This window comes from Schistocerca cancellata, chromosome 1, assembly GCF_023864275.1.
Source record: "Schistocerca cancellata isolate TAMUIC-IGC-003103 chromosome 1, iqSchCanc2.1, whole genome shotgun sequence".
Lineage (NCBI taxonomy): Eukaryota > Metazoa > Arthropoda > Insecta > Orthoptera > Acrididae > Schistocerca > Schistocerca cancellata.
Genome location: NC_064626.1, coordinates 893,831,360 through 893,858,936, shown reverse-complemented (window position 1 = coordinate 893,858,936; position 27,577 = coordinate 893,831,360).

Below are 27,577 nucleotides of genomic sequence, written 5' to 3'. Positions count from 1 at the left end.
TTAGTGTCTGAATCACCACGCAGTTCCCCATCCATTCCTATTTTGGGACTGACACTCTAAACCTGCCACAGGACAGTTTATGTTTGACATTTTCTTCAGGACTTTGGCATGGTAAGGCACCAAATTCCCTCTACTGAGTATCCATCATGGCAGCGAAAATTTGAGAACTGTTCTTTTTGAAAGGGATACTCAAATGAGAAAGCAACTACTGATAATATAAGTTGTCAACCACTTTATACAATGTAACATAACGATGTGATAGAATGACCATACTGCACCTCTTAAGCATGTGCTAGCATTCAGATTTAGAAGACATTATTATCTAGATATAATGGAGTTCACAGCAACTTGATCCTAAGGTTGGTTGAAGTTTAATCCCTATGACACATTGTTGTTGTTGTGGTCTTCAGTCCAGAGACTGGTTTGATGCAGCTCTCCATGCTACTCTATCCTGTGCAAGCTTCTTCATTTCCCAGTACCTACTGCAACCTACATCCTTCTGAATCAGCTTAGTATATTCATCTCTTGGTCTCCCTCTACGATTTTTACCCTCCACACTGCCCTCAAATACTAAACTGGTGATCCCTTGATGCCTCAGAACATGTCCTACCAACCGATTCCTTCTTCTAGTTACGTTGTGCCCCAAACTCCTCTTCTCCCCAATTCTATTCAATACCTCCTCATTAGTTATATGATATACCCATCTAATCTTCAGAATTCTTCTGTAGCACCACATTTCGAAAGCTTCTATTGTCTTCCTGTCCAAACTATTTGTCATCCATGTTTCGCTTCCATACATGACTACACTCCATACAAATACTTTCAGAAACGACATCCTGACACTTAAATCTATACTCGATGTTATCAAATTTCTCTTCTTCAGTAACTCTTTCCTTGCCATTGCCAGTCTACATTTTATATTCTCTCTACTTGGACCATCATCAGTTATTTTGCTCCCCAAATAGCAAAACTCCTTTACTACTTTAAGTGTCTCATTTCCTAATCTAATTCCCTCAGCATCACCCAACTTAATTCGACTACATTCCATTATCCTCGTTTTGCTTTTGTTGATGTTCATCTTATATCCTCCTTTCAAGACACTGTCCATTCATTCAACTGCTCTTACATGTCCTTTGCTGTCTCTGACAGAATTACAATGTCATCGGCGAACCTCAAAGTTTTTATTTCTTCTCCATGGATTTTAATACCTACTCCGAATTTTTCTTTTGTTTCCTTTACTGCTTGCTCAATATACAGCTTGAATAAGCGGCCTCGGGCCGCAGACGACGCGGCTCGCGGGGGCAGGAGACACGCGCCCTCTGGAGCTCAGTTCGTCAGCGCACCTGACGATAGCGAGTTGTCTGATCCCCAAAACACTGTGACCGTTGGACTCTATGAACCGGCAGTCCGCCCATGGACTGTTCGATCAGTACTAATGATTATTGTGTGTAGTTTATAGCTTCATAATTTTTGTACATAACTGAGTACTTTATTACTGCCTGTCGTCCTCAGTCATATTTTTTATGGTTTTTGGATGTAAGTGTTAATATTCGACAGAACCATGTTACACAGTCATTTGTATTTAAAGCACTGGTTTTCGCTGGTTTTTCTCATGCAGTGTTTGATTGTTAAAAAGTGTTTTGTTCTACACACTGACATGTCATGGATAACAGACTAGATTTAAGAAGATGTCAGTACTTGAGTCATTCATACTTGTGGGCCAGATGTGTTCTTTTAGTGTACCACTACTGGATTCGCATAAAATATATACTGTACTTATAAATAGCTTCTTTTTATAACTTAATTAATAAAGATATTTTTTTCTTTTACAACTACAGAGAAAATTATACATCTTTCCTTGTAAACCAGGATATTCAGCAATGCCTGGAGAAAACGGAAGATCAGCTTGAAGCCCAGGAAGAAGAGATAAGTCGTCTGATACAGAAAATAGAAGAACTCTCAGCTGAAGTAGAAAATTTGAAGGTAAGGTAGAAAACTTGAAAAGAATAGCAACAGTTGCTTTAGGTCACGAAATTTTCCTACTGAAACTTTCAGAGAAACATCAGAAATAGGAAAATACTAGAAATAATTTGGTATCAAAAACAAATGTTATATCATCAAAGATCTTCAGTATATTCACTTATAAACAATGACAGAATAATGAAAAAGAATTAACAGTGTTCATAACTTGGTAAATGACTAGCATAGTTATCTGCAATCTGTTCTGGCTGGTTGCCATAAGATGAAGAGTTACTGAAATGATGGGCTAATGGAAGGTGGGTCTATAAAAGTAGAAAACAGCATGGAAGTGTATAGTTGAAGACTATATTGCATCAAAGGTCATGGAGGCTGCCTTTTCCTGAGAGTGGATATCAAATTATTCATGATGGGTGATAATGATATCTTTGGCATAACAATATATATTTAATACATGTATGTTAATAGAACTATCCATACGTTGTAATGGTCTATTTGAAACACATATAAATTATGAATTTTTCTTTTTACAGTTAAGACGACAGTTAAATAGTTAAAGGAAGGTTATCGATTGTTGTACAGCCTGTTCATATTACACTGTGGTTGTATAAAGGTTATCAAGTATATGTAAACATAGGCTTTAATTTGAAGTGCTCCTACCTTTTAACAACCACACATTAAAACAAAAGAAGTTTCCATTTTCTTTTCTATTGTGCTATTGTTTTGCTATGTGTAGTTGTGAGTTAAAAATCTCATATCTAAGACTGTGATAAAAGTAATTTTATTACTTATCTTTCTTTCAAACAAAATCACTATATTCACGAGGGGCGTTTGAAAAGTCAATGCAAAAATAAAAACTACTTACGTGTTTGGGGTAAACCTTCGACATAGTCTCCTTTTAGGCTTATACACTTCGTCCAACGCTGTTCTAATATGTTGACCCCTTCTGAATAATGGGAATTGTCCAAGTCTGCAAAATAGCTATAAGTTAGTGCAATCACCTCCTCACTTGAATAAAATCTTTGTCCCACCAGCCATTTCTTCAAATTGGGGAACAAATAGTAGTCCGCGGGAGCCAAGTCTGGGGGAATGTGAAACGATTTGGAATTCTATTTGCATTAATTTTGCGACTACAACTGCTGAGGTGTGTGCTGGTGTATTGTGATGGAAAAGGAATTTTTTTGTGGTCCAATCGCAGGTGTTTTTCTTGCAGCTTGGTTTTCAGACAGTCCAATAACTATGAATAATATGCACCTGTAATACTTTTACCCTTTTCCAGATATTCGATGACGATTATCCCTTGTGACTTCCAAAAGACAGTCGCCATAACCTTTCCGGCCGAAGGAATGGTATTCGCCTTTTTTGGTGCAGATTCTCCCTTGGTAACCCATTGTTTCGATTGTTCTTTGGTCTCAAGAGTATGGTAATGTATCCATATTTCATCCACAGTGACGAAACGACGCTTAAAGTTTTGCGGATTCTTCCTGAACAGATGCAAACCATCCTTGAAACACTTCACACGATTCCGTTTTTGGTCAAGCGGGAGCAATCGCGGAATGCATCTTGCGGATAGCTTTCTCATGTCCAAATGTTCATGCAAAATATTATGTACTCATTCATTCGAGATGCTCACAGCACTAGCAATGTCACGCACGTTAACTCTTCTGTCATCCATCACCATATCATGGATTTTATCAATGATTTCTGGAGTCGTAAACTCCACAGGGCGTCCATAACGTTCAGCATCACTTGTGACCAAATGACCACACCAAAACTTTGAGTCCACTTATAAACTGTTCTAATCGAAGGTGCATAGTCACTGTAATGTTTATCAAGCTTCTCTTTAGTCTCCTGGGTCGTTTTACCTTTAATAAAGTAATGTTTAATCACCACAAGAAATTCTTTTTCGTCCATCTTTTGACAATCACTCGACTTCCTTGATCCTTACGAATGAGAAACTCAAAAAAAAAAAAAAAAAAATTGACCAATATGGTTAAAACTTGGTGTGTGTTCTTTCGAAAGATGCAACTAACTAAATATGACCTTGATACACACCGGTGGCGCCATCTCTCGGAGGACTTTGCATGAACTTTTCAAATGCCCCTCGTGTGTATATATATATATATATATATATATATATATATATATATATATATATAGTTTGAAACCAGACTCTTTTACCTTTACATTCATGGTTTATTTGATAATAATAATAATAATAATGATTTTATGCTTATTAAGCTATTACAGCAACAGACAACATCACTTACATAGACAATACAACTGGGATTTTAAAATAACAATAGGCCAGTTATTAAAATTACAGTGCTATATTAAAACTGAAAAATTCTATTATACCATATAACAAATGTGCAGTTTAGCAGTCATGCTGTGTTGGTTTGTAAGCTGGTTCTGGTAAATATTGTACATTTTGTGAAACTTTGTTAAATAATTTGTGCTATATGAATTCGAAACTGTTAAGTAATTTTAATGACCTACAGTATGGAGTATAAATGGATCAGTTGCTGTAGTGTTGTAACAGCGTATATTTTCTCTGTGTTTTGCATGTGGTCAGTTCCTATTAGTACGAATTAAAAGATAGTCATGGTTTTTTGTTCGTGTAATGAAGGTATTAAGAATGAATATTTACTCCAACAATTTTCTTATGCACTATTTAGTCGCCATGCACAGAACTAAAGTTTCTCCATAAAACAATAGCATATAATATTATGATTTAGCAAAATAAAAAAATAGCATGGTCAAACATATATTTCTGGTTCACAATCCATAAGTTGCCTTAACAAATAAAATTACTCTAGGCATCTTACCAGTAATATATTTTACATGCTAACCTCAAGACAATTCATCTTATATATGTACCCCCAAAAACTTAATGTGATTTGGATCACCTGATGGAAGCTTGTCCTTCAGACTAAAAACTATTTTTTGAATTTTGTTTTCATCCGGCAAGAGTCCATTTACTTTAAGCCAATAGTTACTTGAGCAATTTTCTTTGCATTGCAAATTTAAGGCTGTAAAACCCGTTACTACTGTGAGGGAAGGTTGTGTTGTCTGCATATAATACTGTATTGTACTTGTACAGTATTTAATAAATTGTTATTATTAACAAGAAAGGGAACAATAAATACCCCTATTGTACTCCTACTTAGCCTTGTTCTATGCTGAACATTTAGATTGCCAGTACAAACATCTTGCTTACAATTCTGCAGATATCATTTTAATGCTTTAAAAGTGTCATCTGCAATGCCATAAAAGTCTATTTTTCTAGAAGCGCTGAGGAAGACTTTGCCTAGTTTACAGAAAGTGAGCAGATCCTTTTTCTTCTTAGAATCAACAGTTGACAGATTTTCCATTAAACAGTATTATGAACCACTAATTATTCCTAGATTTTGAAAGTAAACAGATAACTGTCAGTAAATTATCCGTCACAATACTTTTAAAATGCTTTGGAAACTGGCCTGTAACTTATCTCTCTTTTTATATACTGGAAGTATCCTAGGCAGTTTAGGTTGGGCAGGAAAATACTCCTGAGTATTACGCTTGCTTATATAGTACGTTAAGTGGTACAAAGTACAGTCTATTTCCTTCTTCAGTATGTTGTAAGATATGACACATATACTGATGAGCCAAGACATTATGACCATCTCCTTAGTAGCTTGCTTGTCCTTCTTTGGAACGAAAAATATCACTTGTTCTGCGTATCAGGGATCCGACGGTTTGTTGGTAGGTTTGTGGAGGTATGTGGCCGTAGATGTCTACGCACTGGTCATGTAATTCGCGTAAATAGCTGGCCGCTGATTTGCTTGCGATGATGGCGCCTGATAGCGACCCAGATGGGTTCCATTGTAGTTACATGGTTCGCCGAGACACCAACGTGAGTTCATTATATTGGTCCTTAAAGAACTGTAGCATTGTTCTAGCTCCGAACAAGGACATTTGAACTGCTGAAAGTCGACCATCATTGTGGAATACACCAAGCATAGGTGGATGCAGATGCTTCACTGTTATCAGCGTGTCTTGGAATACTACCACCGGTCCATGAAACCAAAGAGAATGTCTCCCATAACACAATGCTGCTCCCACCAGCCGGCGTACGTGGTGTGCTTCACGTTTCGAGCCACGTTCACCTCTATGACGGTGTTTGTGGAGACCTAGTGTAGCAAAAATGTGATTCTCCCAGAGAGCCGACATGTTTCCATTGATCGGTGGTCGAATTATGATAGTCTCGTGTCCACTTAGATCGTAATATTGACGATGTCGTTGGGTCAACATGGGAACGGGTAGGGATGGTTTGCTTAGGTGCTCCATGTTCAACAACTTACGATGAATGGTATTCTCCAAAACACTTGGACATGCACCTGGGCTCTACTGTTTAGGGAGAGATGACGTAGATCGCCGTCTATCGTACTATACAAAGCAGCCAAGCTTCCAAAACCAACGTTCTGTGAAGAGTGGTGGACGTCCAACCATTTAGCGCCTAGTTTCGCTGTCCTTCTACGTCTTTTCGTAGACACTCACGACAGGAGCACCTGAACATTCGACCAGCTTCGCTTTTTTCGAATAGTCGTTCACAAGCTCTGGGTGATAATAATCTGCCCTTTGTCAAAGTCGCTTATCTCATTGGATTTCCCCATTTGCAGCTCGAATCTTTGCTTGGGTGATCCCCAATCCGCGTCTGCTCCTTTTACATACTTTTATTACCGCGTCACGTGCCCGCAACGCCAACAGGTGACATCCAACTTCACGATCGGCAGCAGTCATGTTTTGGCTTATCATTGTAGGCTATATCTGCACTGTCTGCCGATTTCAAATGCATTTTAATGCTCTTAGAGTGAAAACAGGTAAGAGCTCATGGAAAGCAAAGATAGTTATATTTGCCGATGTCTACAAATTCTATATTTAAGAAATTCAGCACTCCATAGTCATAACGAGGCAGCTATCACAATATGCGGACAAACACCTTCTGTGTATGATATACCATGGACTCTTCAAACCATACCTGCAGCATGGAGTGATAGCGTGGGGAACATTCAAGAAATAAAAAGGGTGTTCACACACAAAAAGAAAAAGAAGGGCAATCAGATTCATAGTAAGAAGGAAAGCTTCTGAAACAAGCAGAAACTGTTTCAAAAGATTAGGCATCTTCACTGTTACATCCTTGTACATACATAAAAGTATTATATATGTCACAAAAGATAGTGCAGAGTGGCCTACAAATACTTGTACACACCCATAACGCGTAGTGGAAGAATGACATACGAAGCATGCCCCACGGACTTACAGTCCTTGACAAAGGACCCCAGTACTCAGATATCAAACTACTAAGAAGTCTGCCTAAAAACTGCGTAACAACGTACGTGACTAAGTTTTCAGAGAATTTCAAAGTCTACCTGGAGGAAAAGGAATTTTACAGTGTTGAATAGTACTGATCACATTAAATTTCTATATATTGTTACTTATAATTAATGATGTCAGAATGTTAGAAAAATGATTAGAAAATATGTGATAATGAGACAACTAGAGTAAATGAAACCTAGGGAGGTCGCATCAAAGAGACAGGCGTACCTCCTACTGTTTCTAGAAGCGACATCACGGTTACCACGGCAACCGAGCGTTTACAGCAGCCTGGCATGTGCTTGGCCTCCTCGGCATGTGCTTCACACCTCCATCTGCCTTAGGTTAGCGTTAAGGTTCAGAACATTGATTTGATCTCTAGTGCTGTCTATTTAGAAGAAACAACATAAGCTAACATCTTTCGACCTCACTGACAAAAGCGTGTAAGGCTTGTTGTATAAATATTTTTTGCTATTGCTACTACTACTGCTGCAGAAAAGTGAGGAGGTCCGTCCTCCATTGCCTGCTCTGATCATTCACCACTGGCTGTTCCTTATCTTGAATATGGCGTCAGCATCCAAAGCTGGCTTCCATTTCAGAACCTTGATGAAATTGCAGTTGGTCTGGGTTGATTTCTCTCATAAGCCTGAAGATTAATGCCGTGTTGTTTGTGTTAACACTTTTTATTTTTTTGTTCATTCATGACGAATTTCAGAAATAATATTTTAACATAACTCACAGATAATATCATGTGTACTTTGTTGTAATGTTCAAACAAAGAATAATTGTGACGTATCTCATCAGTCTAAGAAATCACAAAGAGCGACTACGCTGAAGTAATGAGCTGAACTGACTGAATACTGGTGACACTTTGGTGCAAATTTCATCGTATATGTAAATCACAATTCCTACTAGAAGTATTTCGAATGGTCTGTTAGTCAAATTAAGTAACAGCACTATTTAAGTTTTTAGTAATAAAGACAACTATTAATAAAAATGTATTTATGATGAATGAAAAACTTCGAAAAATGTAAGAGAAACAAAAAGTGTTTATATAGTTATTAAAACAAATCAAATAATTTTCCAAAATATTCTGTGTCACAGTGTTCACGTAAGTTAGGTCTGAAGACTTGCCATAGACAAGTGGTATTTGTTGTGGTTGACAAAACATCACTTTCATTACTAAAAAATAAAAATAAGATTGCAGTTTGTTGTTTATGACGAAATTAATAGGATAAGTGCTTTTATAGCAAAACACAGAGAGAGAGAATATTATTATTACATAAAAACAGCGACTCTGAACGACAGAGAGCTTCGGCAATGTTCTATCGCATCGCACAATACTGAGAATCATGAATCTGATCCTTCATAACCTAATATTGGCATAAACATTACTGAAAATAAAGTGGTATCGCAAGTTCCTGTAATTCAAGAAATTAATGTCAAGCTTGGTTTGTTATACAGTGCAAATACTAACTTAAAAAGGAATTAATAGCTGAGTTAAATGTTTAAGGAGATAATTTAAAAGCCTAATTACAACCAACTTATCATAAATTAGATGAGCACATAAGTGATTACTGCAAGGAAAAGTAAAAAATAAATACTGTACGACGATCTGCCCTTTCGGCTTTAACAGGGGAATTACGTTACTCGAATATTCAAGAAAATGACTTAGTAAGGAATGAGGATAATGAACAGTTCGCAAGTGTTAGAAAAGATACAACACAGGTTGAAGAGTTTGATGAGCACGAAATTCTGGACACACATATACATATTTCAAAAATTACAGAAAGGTTAAGTGTTGCAGAGCGAAATAAATATCTCAACGGAACTGAAAACTCATGCTCTACTCTTACAAGATTCTAGTAGGTGTCTGTAGATCAGTTATTTTTCAGTCTTATGTGGAATAAAGAAATTACATCTACTTGCCAGTTAGGATTACTGGTAACCGAAAATTCCAGGAAATACGCGATGCGCGCCCTCGATCCCTAAATCTGGAGGTCAGTAACTAGAAATATATCTGTCGACGCAATATGTCACTTGCAGCATACATAACAGTCCTGCAGTTTAATAGCAAAACGAGAAGCAATATTCTCAGTCCGATTGTGTCATACCGGTACTGAATACCGCGGAAAATCACGCTGGGCACCCTCGTCCCCTAAATTCAGAGATGAATAGATAAATAAGTATCCCCCTTTACAAAATGCCCCTTGCAACGTGCACGGTACACGTCTTCTTTAGTTCAATAACAAACATGGAGCCACATTACCTGTCCAATTAGGAGATGCTGGCAACTGAATGTCGCAGAAAATACGCAGCGGACGCCCTTGACCGCAAACATCGGAGATCAGTAACTAAATAAATATCCGCCTTCGCAATATCCCACTGGCAGCATGTCACATAGCCCCTAACTGCAAAGCAGTTGCGGTAGAGGAAGGGACAACATTAGTATTGGGGATGGACTGGACAGCTCCGTAGGGGAAGTGCAGTTCACACAAATGCATAAATTGTAGCTTACGGCTTGCAAGTCTCCAAAAGACCGAATAAACATGTTATATCAGTACGACAAATAATTCGCCAAGTCAACCACTTATACTCTAAAATAGGAAGAAAAGACGCACCACAAAGAAATCATCCAAATGGGAGAGAAATTGGTAGATGTGGCATACATGTACAGACAAACGAATGACTTCAATATCAGTAAAATGGAATAATTTGTTCAAGAGAACGAGCTTCATAAACTGATCAAGACAATAACTCATTGGTCCACCTCTGACCTTTATGCAAGCAGTTACTTGCGATACATAGAGAGATGGATTCTTTATTGTATGATTATATGATAGCGGAACAAACATTGGTAGCAGTTACTTCTGTAAAATATATGGGAGTATGCATTTGAAGTGGAATGATCATATAAAATTAATTGTGGGTAAGTCGTGTGACAGGTTAAGATTCATTGAGAGAGTCCTGAGAAAATGTAGTCTGTCAACAAAGGAGGTGACTTACAAAACACTCGTTCGACCTATCTTGAGTACTGCTCATTAGTGTGGGATCTGTACCAGGTCGGGTTGACAGAGGAGATAGAGAAGATCCAAAGAAGAGCGGCGCGTTTCGTCACAGGGTTATTTGGTAAGTGTGATAGCGTTACGGAGATGTTTAGCAAACTCAAGTGGCCGACTCTGCAAGAAAGGCGCTTTGCATCGCGGTGTAGCTTGCTATCCAGGTTTCGAGAGGGTGCGTTTCTGGATGAGGTATCGAATATATTGCTTCCCCCTACTTATACCTCCCGAGGAGAGCACGAATGTAAAATTAGAGAGATTCCAGCGCGCACCGAGGCTTTCCGGCAGTCGTTCTTCCCGCGAACCATAGGCGACTGGAACAGGAAAGGGAGGTCATAAAGTTTTGGCTCTTCCGTGTATATGCTTCACGAAGGGGTAAAACATTTTAACAGGGCTTTCGGTTCTTAAGAACTCCGATCCTATGTGTATGCCTGGAGCCTTTGCGTTTTTTAGGCTTCTCAAAGCACTCGTAATTAATTCCATACTGAGACACTGCAGATTGATATATTGACCTGCTTCGACTTCCTCTGGAACTTCTGCCATAGGTTCATCCTGGTTTCTTTGCCATTTAGCAGCTCCTTGAAATGCTCCTCCCATCTCTATAGCTGTGTCCGTTGAATTGTAGTTAACACCCCATCCTTCCTTTTAACTGGTGCCTCGCATCTGAAGTTCTTCATTGATAGTGTTTGGTGATGATGTACATCTTCTTTATGTTTCTCCATCTTGCTGACTCTTCTACTAACTGTGACTGCTCATCTGCCTATTTCCTTTTACATCTCCATATCCCAGTTTTCAATTATTTTTTGCCTTTACGTATTCGTTATGCGTTCGATTTTCTCCGCTCTTGTCTTACAAAGATTTAACTTGAGTTTTAGTTCTTTCCTGCATTTAATTTCAATCCACACGTCATCAGACATCTGTTCTTTTCTCTGATGCATCTAAATCCTAAGATGTTCTCCTAACATCTAGAGAGCTGTCTTTAAGTTTTTGCCAACCTGTTTCAATTCCTCCCAGCAAAAGGGTTTCGTCTGAGAGGATCTATAACCTGTTTTGTAATTCAAGGACAAATCTTTCATTGACTGGTGGTCTTTTAACCTTGCCACATCAATTTTTTGCTCCTATGATTGAGCTTGGTTCTATTTGCCACTATGTTCAATCTGAACTTAGCCGAAAAGTACACTACTGGCCATTAACATTGGTACACCAAGAAGAAATGCAGATGTTAAACGGCGATTCATTGGACAAATATTTTATACTAGAACTGACATGTGGTTACATTTTCACGCTATTTGGGTGCATAGATCGTGAAATATCAGTATCCGGAACAACCACCTCTGGTCGTAATAACGGCCTCGATACGCCTGGGCATTGAGTCAAACAGAGCTTGGATGGTGTGTACAGGTACAGCTGCCCATGCAGCTTCAACACAATACCACAGTTCATCAAGAGTAGTGACTGGCGTATTGTGGCGAACCAGTTGCTCGGCCACCATTGGCCAGACGTTTTCAATTGGTGACAGATCTGGAGAATGTGCTGGCCAGGGCAGCAGTCGAACATTTTCTGTATCCAGAAAGAATCGTACTGGACCTGCAACATGCGGTCGTGCATTATCCTGCTGAAATGTAGCGTTTCGCGGGGATCGAATAAAGGGTAGAGCTACGGGTCGTAACACATCTGAAATGTAGCGTCCACTGTTCAAAGTGCCGTCAATGCGAACAAGAGGTAACCGAAACATGTAACCACTGGCACCTCATACCATCACATCGGGTGATATGCCAGTATGGCGATGACGAATACACGTTTTCAATGTGCGTTCACCGCGATGACGCCAAACACGGATGCGACCATCGTGATGCTGTAAACAGAACCTAGATTCATCCGAAAAAATGACGTTTTGGCATTCGTGCACCCAGGTTCGTCGTGGAGTACACCATCGCAGTCGCTCCTGTCTGTGATGCAGCATCAAGGGTAACCGCAGCCACGGTCTTCGAGCTGATAATCCGTTCTGCTGCAAACGTCGTCGAACTGTTCGTGCAGATGGTTGTTGTCTTGCAAACGTCCCCATCTGTTGACTCAGGGATCGAGACGTGGCTGCACGATCCGTTACAGCCGTGCGGATAAGATGCCTGTCATCTCGACTGCTAGTGATACGAGGCCGTTGGGATCCATCACGGCGGGATCGAGCACGGCGTTCCGTATTACCCTCCTGAACCCACCGATTCCATATTCTGCTGACAGTCATTGGATCTCGATCAACGCGAGCAGCAATGTCGCGATACGATAAACCGCAATCGCGATAGGCTACAATCCGACCTTTATGAAAGTCGGAAAGGTGATGGTACGCATTTCTCCTCCTTACACGAGGCATCACAACAACGCTTCACCAGACAACGCCGGTCAACTGTGTTTGTGTATGAGAAATTGGTTGGAAATTTTCCTCATGTCAGCATGTTGCAGGTGTCACCACCGGCGCCAACCTTGTGTGAATGCTCTGAAAAGCTAATCATTTGCATATCACAGCATCTTCTTCCTGTCGGTTAAATTTCGCGTCTGTAGCACGTCATCTTCGTGGTGTAGCAATTTTAATGGGCAGTAGTGTAGATGGTATACACGTCCAACATCCGCTCTTCTCTTATTTCTGACATTTAGCAGAGAGTGTCGAAACTTACAGCTATGTAATCTATTTGATGTTCTGTAACATAATCTGGCGAGACGCATGCTATCTTATGACAGTTTCGATGTGGATACAGTGTGCTAACAATGAGAAAGTCACGCTCAGCCACATATCTATCAGCAGTTCAACACCTGTATTTCTGTTCCCGATGCTCTGTACATCCATTACATGTTCAAGGCCTTCGTTTTCTGAACCAGCTTTTGCTTTCAAGACTTCCATTACAATTTTATGTCTTACCTAAGCAATTCATTTAGCTCTATATAAAATGCATCTTTTAGGCCTAATTCAACCTCAGCCTCTGCAGTAGGTGCATGGCATTGACTTACAGTGTTATTTCGCACATATGGTTCAAAGCGTGTGGTTATTATCCTTTCCAAGATTAGTTCCCACTCTAGTAACCTCGTTTTACAGCTTTTAAATGGTAAGACCTTGTAACGGAACATATTAAAGGCTTTACTGTACCGAAGTATGCGGTACCCTCCAAATTCAACCAGTTTAACGAGTATTTATGAGTATAGAAAAGTTATTGTGTATGTTAACAATGATTGCATAACATGTCTCCATAAACAGTCAACCCATTAAATTATACTGAATAACTGACCCACACAAAAGTTTATATCACTTGATCACTGATACAGCAAATGTCATCATGTAAAAACACTAAGTTCATCTTAAATAATTAATATGAAGTACGAAAAATAGTGGCCAACTTAGGTATTTTGGATCTCCTTAAATAAAAATCACCCAGTGAAACCTATTTGTTCACTAGGACCGTTTTCACTCAGTATTCACGTAAGCAATCCTATTTCAGACGAAAACCAATGTAATTCATAATAATTCATGTTATTTACTTATTTATGCAAATTAGAGAAGTCAACTGACAAACTTCTAAAAAACAGCCTTTTTGTAACAAAGAATTATTCTGTCAAGTCAACAAATCTGTCTGTCATTTTAATAACATGTTAAATTATGTCACTCGATGAAAATTAATAACTTTTCTGCACAAATTATGATAACAGATGTACATGTGACTTATAAACTATATCTCTTTTTAGTAGTTCTCTGACAATGTTATAAATACGAGCAGCAAGAAGGGTCAGAAAGCAGTCGGAATGTCACTTTGGTAAAGTGTGTTTGTGTGTTATTGTTTGAGGTGGATAAACAATGCAAAGAACATGTAACGGAGGTACTACTTTGTGTTGAGTCATGGTCTTTGGTGGACAGTGGAATTAAGATGGCCACCAGAGTAATAAATATTTGAAGTTTACATATTTGTTGGTTTCGCTCGTTCTTTATCATCAAAAGCACATAAAAAACACAGGACCTCATGTTTTTAACCCTAGACAACCAGATGTAGAGCCAGCATCAGCATCAAGAGACAGCAGCGATCCAGCAAGTAGCAGCGATTACTACAACACAATGCATTTTAATGGCGCCAACCTAACATCAAGTGCTAACAAGCTCCGTAAATGGGAGTGAAATAGTGCGATTATAGCAATTAGCAATATCTACGACCAGGCGACCATTACAAAAGTGGGGGCTCAGCCGGGATCTTTAAGTGCATTGATGATAATTGTGCAGCGATAAATTTCGTAAGTGCTTAGCATTCCAAAAAAGTTTATTTGTGCAGTGTGTCAACAGTGAAAATATGTCAAAAATAAATAAATAAATAAAGTGTGTTTGTGCGACTACCAAAAACCATCATCACACCGCTCGGAAGATTAACGTCTGGATTATGACAATGGAATTCATCAATCAAGACTTCAGCTTCGATAAAACCGAATATAAGTGAAGAAAGCCAGCAAGAACACCGACCATGACATCATAGTATAGCTGCATAAAGCAAGGTATTTTGTTGTTGTCATTTAAAATAATTAATAGTTAACATGTCTCTACCTGAGAGTGATGAGATCGTAGGAAATGTAAAAATTGAACCAGGGGATGGTGAACAATTAAACTTAACAGAGTGGCTAGCAGGGTTTGCAACTCAAATAAGCTCGCAACTTAAACAATCCAGTGAACAAGTAAGTTTGGATTTTAAACAATCAAGTGAACAAGTAAGTTTGAAACTTAAAGAAAACACAGATAGACTGGATAAGTTAAGTTTGGATTTTGATCTATTAAGTACTCATCTCAATGAGAAGTGTGAGGAAATTAAAACTACCCTCAGTAAGAACACTATAGAACAGTTGATACACTTCAGAAAAGAATTTCAAGTTAAAGTTGAAAGTTTAAATGAAAACATACAAGCTAACACAGACAGCATTGCTGTCATCTACAACAGAGTAAATACTGAAGTTGAAAGATTAGATCAGAAAATAGACAAAACATTAGAAAACCTTAAACAAGAATACAACCTGTATACCACTAATGTAGATACAAAAGTAGAAAATATACACACTAAATATACACAATTGGAGGACGCATTGATGTCCAAACAAATGATTTACAATCAAAATACAATGTATGGGCACATCCAAGTGAAATGCTTTCCTGGTGAAAATCTGCACCCTATTGACTTTATTCACCAATGTAAGGATATGTTTGTTGTAGGAATGTCAGATAACATAAAAATTAAGTTAGTAAAACGGTTTCTAGAAAGGGAGGCCCTATCCTGGGCAAATGAAAATAATGATTCTTGGAATACTTTTGAAGAGTTTGAAGCTAAATTTATTTGCAAATTTTGGTCACAATCCATACAAGCCAGATTAAAGTCAGAATTTCTAAATGGACCAGTGTATAGAGGGAAAGTAGGGGGAATGCAAAAATTTTGCAGAGATCAATTGAAAAAACTTGCTCACTTGAATAACTCTTTTGATATTATGACACAAATTGATGTTTTAAAAAGAAGGTTACCAGAGAGACTGCAGTGGGAGTTGGTCCATGGACCAGACGATTCAATGGAAGAGTTCCTGAAATTTGTAGATAGATTAGATAGGGCCTTGGAAAGAGAAAATAACCAAAGTTTTGGCTCTGGCAACAACCAGTATGGGGGGTGGAACAGGAATGTAAATAGAGATTATTATGGGAGGAGAGACTTTGAAAATTCTGGAAATAATGCTCCAAATAGGGGAGATAGGAGATACGAAAATGATTTCAGAAACAATACACAGGAGGGAGGATGGAGGGGAGATAACAGGAATGATAGAAATAGGTATTGGGGAAGAGAACAAGATAGAAGGGGGTTTGCTGAAACTAGTGAACAAAACGATAATTACAAACGGACAGACCAAGGGAACCAGCCGGGAAACGGTAGACAGTCCCACTAGATGTCCGTAGTTTTGGGGCTAGACAATATTACGACAGGACAACACATAACCGAAACTGGAAAAGGAGAGGATACAATGTAAAGAGCAAGTACCATGAAAGTAGTGATGTTGTTAGAATGAATAAATTAGAATTTAATAAAAGGTTTTGGGATACTATGAGTAAAAGTGATACAGTTAATAAAAACAGTGTTCAAGCACAGGTAGTTAGTGAAAGTGCAGAAGTTGAAGGTATTGCAGAGTTCCATAGTTGGGCTGAAAAAGATACTGGTGTGAATAACAAGTCAGACACACCACAAATAGAATCTATTTTGGGGGGTTTATTTGATAAGAAGGGGAATGACGAAGTGTTTAATGGAGCCAAAGACTCAATTGCTGAGATTCAGATACATAGGGGGGAAACTGAAGATGGGGTTGTTGTGGAGGAGGAGGAAGTAATAGAGGGACATTTAAATAATGAACCTAAATCAAGTGATGTTGTTGATGAGAGTGTGGAGGAAGAAATAAAAGTATTTGTAGAATTGAAAAGTGATTATGTGGGAAAGGTAAGTGATGTGACAAACATGGGTAATAATGGGGTTAATTTAAGTGAAATGCAGACTAGGGAATGTGTATCTAAGGACAAGCTATTGCCGATTGGGAACTATGAAACACTAATCTATGAGAATGGTAATAATAATATTAAAGAAAATATAAAGAGATGGAATGTAAATGTGTGTTTTCAAGAAAAAGGGGAAAAGTTTTTAGAAGTTTTGTGGAACAAGTATGGACACTGTATAAACAAAGATGCCTTTTGGAAAGAATTAGCAAAGGTAAGTGCAACCTTGTATCCTACATGGTGGACAAGAATCTGTAGTGGACTTTATAAAAAAGGAACAAATGAAAACAAAGGGTTATGTTTAAATGTCAATGCTTTGCAAACAGAGAGGGGTGTGTCTACGTGTAGGAAAGAGACATTAGACTTAGGAACTAAAGAAATTGAAAATGATATATTGTTTGAAAATACTGAAATAGACAAAGATGTTGAGCTAGGTTGTCCATAGATTAAAGTACACATTGACATTTGTCCATTTGAAATAAAAGAAAGCCACATCCTAATGCGTATAGACTTATCTTTCCCAGATCAAGAACGTTAGTTGGATTAAGAAACATCACTGAATTGAAACCATATAAACATGATTAAGCACATTTCCCTGTTTGAATACAGTTACTTACCCATTTTCCATACAGCATGTTATCAGCAAAGATTTTTACTGGGTGTGTCAAATAGCAACTACCACTCATCCTACAGACCCTGGAAAAGTTCCAGATTTCTGAGAGAATGTTTTTATATTTTTATTGTCACTATTGAATATTAAATTTTGAGACATCTTCTTTACTTGCAATGGGCAAGAAGGTGACAAACATTTATTACTTTCCTTTTTGTATTATTGAATATGGGACATACTTGCACCATATAAAAGACAATGTAAAAATTGTTGTGCAAGACCCATCATTTTGTTACTATTGTGTTCTTAGGCATAAGATTTGTGTACAATTTTCTACAGCTAATCAGATGTTCACCAAGTTTGATGTTTGTGTTATGTTGTGACCAATTTAAGTGTCCAATTTTAGTATTAATATGTTCTTGTACTGTCTTGACTATGTGTCGCAATGGGAGACAATATTTAAAAAACTCTTCCTTTTTTTAAAAATGCGTATTATATTCATACATGTGACTTCTCAAGTGTTTGTGTTTATATATCATGTCCATACTTATAATTATGTTCTTTGTTTTCATTTCTTTTATGTGGCTCAAAAAGAGCAGACAGTTGCAATATTTTCCTATGGACATATGACCTGTCCATCTATGTAATATATTTATGTTCCTTCTATTATCTTGATTAATCTGTGACTCAATGAGGACTGACTTTGAAATAATTTACATATATTTTTTATATATCTTAAAATCGCATGTGATATATTTGTGTCTGTTTCTGATCATTTTCCATGTGGCTCACTGGGAGCAAAGATTAACATTTTTTTTTTACTTTCATATATTACTAAATATTTTTATTATGGTGTCATACTGAGAGCCATAACACAAAGTGCATTTGAAACAACACAACTAAAATATTTGCAGGAAAAATTCATTTTGAAACGGTGTAACAGTCATTGTATACATACACATGATGCATAGTAAAACAAAAAAATTATTAAAGTAGTACTTTCCCAAATTTTAACCATTTGACACATTTGTCCTAGTCGGCTAATATCATTAACGTTCTGTAACTGATATTACCCGAGGGGGGTATTGTAACAGAACATATTAAAGGCTTTACTGTACCGAAGTATGCGATACCCTCCAAATTCAACCAATTTAACGAGTATTTATGAGTATAGAAACGTTATTGTGTATGTTAACAATGATTGCATAACATGTCTCCATAAACAGTCAACCCATTAAATTATACTGAATAACTGACCCACACAAAAGTTTATATCACTTGATCACTGATACAGCAAATGTCATCATGTAAAAACACTAAGTTCATCTTAAATAATTAATATGAAGTACGGAAAATAGTGGCCAACTTAGGTATTTTGGATCTCCTTAAATAAAAATCACCCAGTGAAATCTATTTGTTCATTAGGAGCGTTTTCACTCAGTATTCACGTAAGCAATCCTATTTCAGACGAAAACCAATGTAATTCATAATAATTCATGTTATTTACTTATTTATGCAAATTAGAGAAGTCAATTGACAAACTTCTAAAAAACAGCCTTTTTGTAACAAAGAATTATTCTGTCAAGTCAACAAATCTGTCTGTCATTTTAATAACATGTTAAATTATGTCACTCGATGCAAATTAATAACTTTTCTGCACAAATTATGATAACAGATGTACATGTGACTTATAAACTATATCTCTTTTTAGTAGTTCTTTGACAATGTTATAAATACGAGCAGGAAGAAGGGTCGGAAAACAGTCGGAATGTCACTTTGGTAAAGTGTGTTTGTGTGTTATTGTTTGAGGTGGATAAACAATGCAAAGAACATGTAACGGAAGTACTACTTTGTGTTGAGTCATGGTCTTTGGTGGACAGTGGAATTAAGATGGCCACCAGAGTAATAAATATTTGAAGTTTACATATTTGTTGGTTTCGCCCGTTCTTTATCATCAAAAGCACATAAAAAACACGGGACCTTCGGGAATCAAGTGGTCGTAAAAATCGTGGTGTCTCATAAAAGATTCAAGACATCGAAACGACGGATTTGGAAATGACAGCACCCAGATAGGACTATTTTATCGTATGATTAACACTCGATACATTTTTGTAAACGCGTGAGCAGAGCTAAAACAAGACTTCCTATAACTTACACCATGAGGTTTAGTCTAAATTTTCATAGCCAAACAAAGGGAGTTAAACGGGTAAATGGGGTATCAAAGTGACCACCATGAGGTCTAGTTTGGCATGAAAATATTTAACTGCTTGAAAGTAATCAGAGTAATGTACGAAAATTTAATAAATAAGCTGAGGAAATACTGAAATATTTCACGAAAAATTGCTGTAAATGAAGAGTCAAAAATGTCGTCTGTTCAAGACCTACCTATTTTGCATATAAATAGATACATTGGTGCGGTATTTAAATGTCAAAAAGGCTTCCTTCAAATCAAGTACATCAGGAAGGCAAACAAGGAGTCAGTAAGATCATGCTTTCTGAATAAAACTTGAAATTCAAAAATGGAAGAAATCAGTCAAATATTTTATGAAATGATTTAGAATACAGAACCTTAACTGAGTCAGTAAAAATATAAAAACAGCCGGAAATAGAAACGGCTACCTCTCCGTCATATGTAATTTTGAACTGTATACACTACCCCTACACCACAACTACCAATTGTTCATTTGTCTCAATCTGTGTGCTTATGTTTGTATTCAGCGTAGTTAGTCATGTAATACTCATTCCTCCCCTGTTATTGGCTGTTAAAAGTTCATGATCATGTAAAAAACATTCGTATTTAATTTATTGCTGAGATAGTCGAATGTTCCTCTGCTCATTCACGTGTATTAAAAACTTGTCTGGTGATGTTCGTAGTTGACGATACTTATGAAATTCTCCATGGAGATACCTCCCTTTGTAAATTTCATGCACAGCATTCCTTTTCGCTTTATTTTCTTAAGTAAAACTAATTCTGAAGTCTTACTCTCCAGCTACAGTATTCTATAGGTTAACGACGCCGTTTTATAGAAACTGCTGGTTGGCTCAGCAGCCATCTTGTGGCGCGACGTGGTCACTCGCATGCAGGATACCCAAGGTTTTCGCCCGATGCTGCTGCTTGTTGCTGGAGTGTCGCATATCCAGAAGTCGCCCACTGTCGCTCGCTTCTGTCGCTCACGTAGGACACAGGACATGGCCTTATACGCAGGAGGCTGCAACTTGGGTAGAGGAGTACATGAGGCTCGCACACCTGTTCCTCTTACGTCAGAGAAGATTCTCCTGAGGTCCGAAAAAATGCCTTCTGAGTCCAGACAGGCTAGCATTCGTCGCAACAACTGGAGAAAGAAACTGTTAATGTAGTATTAGTTAACTACTGGAGCTTCTATGGGAAAGTCCCAGAACTAATGTCACTTGCAAACGATAACAATGTCCACATAGTACTAGAGAAAGAAAGCTGGCTGAAACCAGAAGTCAGTAGCAATGAAATTCCAGATTCCTTTTGGAATATGCGTATAGCGTGAAGACAGCTTAAGCGCTAGTGATGGAGGTGTGTTTATATCCTTAAAAGATGCCACAACATGTAAAGAGATTAGTACAGATACGGAACGCGAAATAATTTGGGAGAAGACAAGTGTTAAAAGGTGCTCCAAAGATGGTCGTCAGATTCTTTTACAAACTCTCTGCTGCAGTAGCAGTAATGGAGGAACAGTTAAGTGGAAACTGAAGAATACTTCGAGTAAACTTTTCCAGGTCATATTATCGCTTTGGATGGGTATTTTAACCTACTAGCTGTAGACTAGGAGACTCAAGTGATTAGGCAGGTGGTAGAGAGAAAATATTACTAGCACTAAGCGGTTCCCGGTGCACCTTTGATATAAAATTAATACACAAATTAATTAAATTGTTATCAAACTGAAAAGATAATTAATTAAACTGACAATGTAATCCCTTAACCTATTGTTATGCTAATTTATTTATGACCCTCTGGATATAATCTATTCTTCTGCGAAACCCCCTGACCCTCCCCCTCTTCTAACCCTCCCCATCCCCTTTCCCCTCCCCCCTCTCCTCTAGGATATCCTCAGACCTCCTCAGCGCACCACCTGCTGGTGATAAATTCAAAAATCGGCGGGAAATTCAAATTTTCGTGGTAAACTCGAATTTTCGCGCTAAATTACAATGCTAATTACATATCGTTGTGGAGGACATAATAACAATAATAATAAAAATAAATTCTTTATTTACAAAAATTAATTCTGCAAGTCTTTGGTGTGGAAGGATGAAGGGTACACACTTTATCGCATCGTCTTTGGAATAGTGACGAACCTGACTATGGCGTCACAATCAAAGATGGCCGACTCAGAATACTGGTACAGACTAATTCCCCTCCTCCTACTGGCGGAAAAATCAAGAATGGGCGGGAAAATTCAATCTTTTTTCCTGTGGCTGTGAAGCATGGTAATCGGGGAGGGGTAGTAGCCATTGATTGAGCACTGGGGAGTAGCTCTAGCCATTCTTGTCAATAACTACTGAAATTAGAGAGTATATTTTCACTATTAGCCTAGCACCAGAGAGTTGCTCCAGTCAGTCTAGCCAATAATCCTATGTGGAAGGATGTGTAATAATAATAATAATAATAATAATAATGGACAACAAACTATTACTGAAGTGCAAGGGAGTAGTGACCTGCGGATCTACAAGTGAATAACTGCTGGTAGTGAGATAAGGATGGGACTCCTGCAGCAACCGCTTTGGGGAACGAAACACACTTATACCTATTTACAAGTCGCTTCATAGACACAAGAAATATGTGAAATATATTGAATGACATTTTTTACGAGTGTACTGCTGATTATCTTTCTTAAACACGACATCTCAAGAAGAAAAAAGTGACCAGCCTAGCCCAGCGCCATCCACCGAGTGCATTGTGCTCTGGAAGTGCCGACCAGCTGTGTAACTGCCGGTGGCGGCAGGCTTAAGCCGTGGCTTCTGGTGGCCGATCTCTCATGACCACTCCAGCCGCTGGCCATGGCACACTGCAGAACAAGCAGGTGCGATTTCCATAGATGGCCCGGTTTAAAAAATTCACAATTCACATTCCAAAACGGCGATGTTGTTTTGTCCATACTCCTAGAACTTCCCATGTGAGATGTAGATTCCTCCCTTTTATACTAGTTATTTTCGAAGACATAAGAAATTGGAGCAAAAACGAGTTTTCACATCGCTAAACAATCGTTACTTGTTGTGAAAATTGTGTGCTGTGTGGCATATGTTATATTTCCTCTAACTGTTCCCTCATCAGGTAAAAATATCTGTTCTTATCAGCTTAATATCTATTACTCCCTGCATCACGCTTAATCTCATTTTTCGCTCATGACGGAGTGCTAAGAGCATACTCTACCTCTGTCACAGGATGCTGCCCCACTTTCAAACTCTCTTAAAGTAGCCAGATGCTTCATCACCTACGGAGTCTCTTAAGGTGGCAGCACAGAGGTGTTATAATTTCAGGTTAATACTACGTTTTACTTTATATGTTCGGTAATATAGCTGATTTTATTATGATGGCCATCTCTCCCTGTGTAGGTGGAGAGTGAAATTCCATTAAAACATCTAGCTGTAACGACAAAACGCCTGATTACAGCTCCAACTAGTGAATCATATCCAAGTTACTTCCGCCATCACTTCCACCTCCCCAGTGGCATATCATTGATGTGAAATTGATTGGCTAATTAATTTAATTAATTAAATTGATCACGAGAGTCTCTTTGCATAGTGTATAATTTTTTGTCCTGCTGTCGAATTGCACTGGCTATATAACCTTTACAGACGCTTCTGTGACGTCTCTGGCGGCTTCTCACAGGCTAGGTAGTCACCTCCTTCGATACCTAAATGGGTGGTAACCGATGTTAAATAGTTGAAGATATTCAACGCTAATTATGTTCTGTCTGTCAGTTGCCTTGTAATGTTGGTAGAAGTAAGTCACTAAGAATCCTGGTATACTGCTCCCAAACTAATCCTGCTGTGACATGTTGGTCTGTGGGCAGTAGGATGCTTCACTCTCCCCCACTCTCCCCACCCCCACACTCACGCGATACCTCCAAACCATCCCCACATCCGCACTAGATCGAACCTAAACGTGTTTACGAATCTGGAAAGGGTCACTCAGTAAACATCAGCAGAATACCTTAAACTTTCTGGCAGATTAAAATTGTGTGCCCAACCGAGACTCAAATCGGGATGTTTGCCTTTTGCACGCAAGTGATTTACCAACTGAACTACCCTTGAATGACTCACAACCCGTCCTCAAAGCTTTACTTCCGCCAGTACCTCGTCTCCTACCGTCCAAACTTCAGAGAAGGAGACGAGGTACTGCTAGAAATAAAGCTGTGAGGATGGGGAGTGTGTTGTGCTTGGGTAGCTCAGTTGGTACAGCAGTTGCCTATGAAAGGCAGTAGTCCTAAGTTCAAGTCTCGATCCAGTACACAGTTTTAATCTTCCAGTATGTTTTGTATCAGCACATACTCCGCTGCAGAGTGAAAATTTTCATTCTGGAAGCAGAATACCTACCTGTCTGCTGACCACCCCATCCCAAACATGTATGAGCCTGCAGACCTGGGTTTCCCTCAGAATAAAACCCTGTGAGGCGTTCCTATTGGCTCCCACCAAATCAGTGAGTGGATGCTACGATAACTCAAATGGGAATCCCGGGTGAGAATGTAATCTTCTCGAGGAATGCTACTGAGAACCGACGTTTCAGGCTGACTGCTGAAGGATTCTATTACCGCTTACATAATTTCTCGTTATGACCATGAAGATAAGATATGAGAAATTAGCACACATACAGAGGCATATACACAGTCTTTGTTTCCCTCGCTTTATTTGGTTTAGGAAAGGGAATGACTAGTAGAGGTACAGGGTGCCCTCCGCCATGCACCATACGGTGGCTTGTGAAATATGCATATAGATGCAGATGTAAATTTAGTCTACCAAGTAAGATGTCAGTCCATCCATTTACAGGCACACAAAACTCATGGAAGAATGTTGTCTGTTATTTGTCGAGAAAACAAAAGATAGAACTTCTGCTGACGGTCTCTCGGTAAAATCCGTTGTATTAGCCCCTAATTTTCTCATTGCAGTCACTTCAGGAGACGTATGTGAGAGGATGTAATATGTTCGCCCACAATACTCAGAAGAAACGGTATAGAACTTGGCTCTGAACTCCGCTTTCGTCAGAGATCGGTTACCTGCCGTATTCTTAAGAATCTTTCAGTCTTAGATACACAGCAGTTGAATCCACCTGATTTCGATGAGTAGATGTTCCCCACCAAGTTACAGACTTCTTCTAATTATCTTGAAATCTCATCATTTTCCAACTAACATGTTCTGTTACAACAATTAAAAGACTGTCTAGTCCTCCACCTGTCACTGACAATAAGAGTACTAGCACACTTACATACAGAAGAAAATTTGTAACCATGAAGGATATATGTGGACTGCACAAAGAAATTCAGAAATGTAACGCCTACAATTCATTGATATCAAATGACTGTCTATAAATATCCCCCTGTACATGTCCTAATCTCCTTTACCATACTCCTCTGACTACTACACTTGAAATATGACAGTGTAATGGTGTCAGAGTCTTCGTTGACAGTGCAGTGCCTCTCTCTCTCTCTCCTCATTATTTTTAAAACATCCAATGGTGTAAACCTATCAACCATAAAATCTTCACTAACATCACCTGGTAGAGAACTCGATAAGTCTCTCTTCTGATATATCGAAAACAAATACCATCTGCATGTTGACATTATGCATATGTGGTTATCCCATTAAATATACATGTATTGGTCCACTAGAGCAGGTGGCCAGTGATCAATGTTTCTTTCATGGACCTGTGTAAAGTTTTGTTGCCTGTACTGAAGGAAGACCATATCCCACAGACTGTCAACCAAAACAGAGGTTTCTTGTGTTGTTGTTTCACAATCAGTTTGATACATTGTCTTTTTTATTGTAATGCATCCAAGCAGTGTGTTACTACAGCTTTGTACAATGCCAGATATTTTACTTTTCTACCATGACTGAGACCTCTGCCAGGTGCTAAACCACCATTAGCACATTTCAGTCAACTGGCTCTCACAGAAAGCTAGACATCACATGGTGTAAGGTAAGCTGCTCCCACAGCACAGAGCATGGTTGAAATAGAGGACAGAGGAAGTGTTTCTTAATGACAAAAATGTGGAAGACATAACAACATATGGAAACCTGAAGAGTTTGCAGCTCTGTGGAGTGTTTCCAAACATTTGTCCGAAGGTGATTACCTCTACATTTAATCTCATCTTCCACAGTGACAGGATAGCAGATGGGTGTCAGTGATCGTTTTTAGAAGAGACCAAGAAATTGATTCCTCCCATTGGTGGTGCACATTGCACCCAGGTATATGATCACAGTTTCAGTGTCCTTGATTATGGTAGTCCTGATCTTCAAATCTTCGGAATAGTACTTGTCATTTTTATGCCTTACAATGCATAACTTCAAGAGGAACATGGGGGTATTCTGCAGGGCTTAAACCCGTAGAGAACCAGCTGTCAGTTCCACCAGGAACGTAATGATTTTCATATAGCCATGTGAGCATGTAAGTACCCTCATTCCTCCACATTTCTGTCGTATTTTCCTCAGTTTTACGTATTTTCCATCAGTTTTCAAATTTTACCGTTTTTTCCATAATTTCAGTGCATTTTGACCAATTATTTGAGTTCCAAACCACCACTCTCATTGACTTGTCATGTCAACAAAACGTCTCATCACGTTAATCTTCTGATGCTTTCTGCCAATGACATTGCAGCGTAGTTTTCAATTTATGTGTCATTTCTAAACCACCCCCTCCATTACTCTGTGAGTCCTATACATCGCAAACCCTGTTGCACTGCCTACATCACATGACACAAATACTATTTCTTAGTGTAGGAAATAGTCATCAGTGGAGAGGAGATGCAACAACTATATGTTGTAGTGTTTGGATTCCATACCAAGAAGATACTGGAAAGAGACAAATCATTGTAGAACATAACCACACTCTCCTAAGGGTATCCAGCTCTGCACTTAAATATGCTATAATGTTAAAGCAATGGGTTTTCAATACATTTGTCACGTGGAATACAACGCCGTTAATACTCCAATGCAAGACACAGATTTCCAACACCAGACATACATTCACCCTGCATGTTTTCTATCCCACTCACTGCGGAAGGAACTCAAAGATGATAAAACTACTTCCTTCTACACAATAGGAAAAAAATAGATTCTTTGTGATTCATACACTATGTATCCTACACTCACATCATTCCAATAAAGTAACCATCAGCAATGGGAAATACATGAAACAACATCCTATGAGGAAATAGATAAATGTATAGCAGCAGTCTTTGAATGTGAAATCACATGTCATGCTGCTCTCACTCTGTGAACAGAGCACGATCTTTTCCATACATAACAACTGCCAAGCAAGTTTATACACCATGATTCCAGCAGCTCACAGACTCCTGTCACTAACTTAGAATCACTGAAGTTATGAAACTGAAGACTCGACTTACTTCCAATATTTGGCTCGAAAATGGAGAACATCACATACATCCTTGTTCATCTAGAGGAGTGTGCCAAAGTAGGTTTCTATCAGTGTGTTGGATACGATTTATCAAACATGCTTTGGAAGTCCTCTGCTGACTCCAGTATGGGGAGGTTTGCTGTAAACGACTGCAGTTAGATAGCTCTCTAAGTCACACCCAGAACACGAAATTGTATACGAGTCAGATTCAGGTTATACACAATTGATATAGCCAAAGAAAACAACGAAAAAAAAACAGTTTACTGTACGATAGATGACCTGCCACAAAATCTCCCTCCCTCTAGAATGCATCATCAGTCTACCATTAAATTATACCTTGTTACAACTCCTCTCAACCGACTACACCATCTGCATTCAATCATCCTTTAACACAGATCCTTGGCAGTTTAGATGCAGATCTTCCTCTTTTCTAGGAATAC